Here is a 583-nt window from a genome sequence, read left to right on the forward strand (position 1 = left end):
AAAGGGAGAGAGTGGGGGTAATATCCGATAATTTTCTGGTGGAAGGTAAATTGAGAGTGGAGAATAGGTGGAGAAACACGAAAAGGGCAGAAAGTAGGGAGGTACTTACAGTGAATTGCTTAAATAAAAAAGAAAAAGAGAAGGAGTATAAGAAGAAGCTGAGAGAGGAGTGGGAGGAAGTGAAGGATAGAGTAGAACTAGGAGTGGAGGAGGAATGGGGATGGTTCAAGGAGGGAGTCATAAGGTGTGCAAAGATGGTGTGTGGAACAAGGAGGGCGGGAGGAAATAGAAGGAAGGGTAGTGAATGGTGGGATGAGGAAGCAAAGAAGGATGTAGAAGAGGAGAAGCAGGCTTTTATAGATTGGTTACAAATCAGGACGAGGGTATCGTATGAGAGGTACAAAGTAAAGAGAAGGGAAGTTAAGCATGAGATAAAGGAAGCAAAGAGGAGAGCAGATGTGAAATGGGGTAAGAGTATGACAGAAAAATTTGAAAGTAATAAGATGTTTTGGAAAGAAATTAAAAGAGAGAGAGGAGGTGAATCAAGTAGAGAAGAAAAAGTAAAAGGTGTAGATGGAGATAT

This window comes from Oratosquilla oratoria, chromosome 21 (assembly GCF_046742065.1).
Source record: "Oratosquilla oratoria isolate Oo_2021 chromosome 21, ASM4674206v1, whole genome shotgun sequence".
Taxonomy (NCBI): Eukaryota; Metazoa; Arthropoda; class Malacostraca; order Stomatopoda; family Squillidae; genus Oratosquilla; species Oratosquilla oratoria.